Source organism: Aptenodytes forsteri, unplaced genomic scaffold (genome assembly GCF_000699145.1).
Source record: "Aptenodytes forsteri isolate BGI_AS27 unplaced genomic scaffold, ASM69914v1 Scaffold243, whole genome shotgun sequence".
Lineage (NCBI taxonomy): Eukaryota > Metazoa > Chordata > Aves > Sphenisciformes > Spheniscidae > Aptenodytes > Aptenodytes forsteri.
In genome coordinates, this window is record NW_008795314.1 from 111,030 (window position 1) to 111,871 (window position 842).

Here is an 842-nt window from a genome sequence, read left to right on the forward strand (position 1 = left end):
GGCGGGGGGACGAGGACAGGGATGCTGGTGTGGGCAGGTGGCCGGCGGGCACCCACCGAAGGTCCCCATTCCCAGAGCCCACCCAGTGCGGTCTGTCCCAGGAGACAGTTCTTTCTGTCCTGGGACTGTCTAAATAAGGCGCGCGCCGGCAGGTCCAGCTCCCCGAGCCTCATCTGGAGCCCCACACACTGATTAATGAGCTTCTCAGGCAGCCGCTTGCGACATGGCGAGTGGGTCTGCACGGAGGAAACACGACTTTCCCAGGGATAAAAATAGGCATGGGCAGACCGGCGAGCCCTGGGAGCGGCGGCTGGTCGGGGAGCGAGGCACTCCGGCCGGTGCCCAGGGGGAGGCCAGGGGGGATGATGCCACAGTGTCTGCGGTGGCACCGGCACTGCTGTCTGTTCTGTCCCCATCCACCCCCCCGCTCAGCTGCCCTCACCCCACACGGCTGCGCCGTGGGGCTGCCGTCAGAATGGGCCCTTGTCGGAAGAGCTGAAATCCCGCTCAGGAGCCCTGTAACCGGCTTAGGCGGATGGAGGGAATTACGGTGCCTCGTGAGCCGGGCTTTGCATGGGAGCTCCCGGGTGCCGTGTCAGATGCGTTGCTGACCCGGGCTGGGGGCGATGGAACCGCGGTGGCACGGCCAGGCTGAGGTGGTCCAGGGGCCACGGCAGCCCCACGAGCCGGGGATCCCTGCGGGTTAATGGTTAACTGCCCTGGGGCTGGCAGCCATCCCTGCGGCCCTGCCCACCTCCATCCCCAGGTGGGTGCTGCGGCCGGGCAGACCTGCGGGGCCAGGGACAGGGACAGGGTGCCCCGAGGGCCACCCTGCGGGGCCG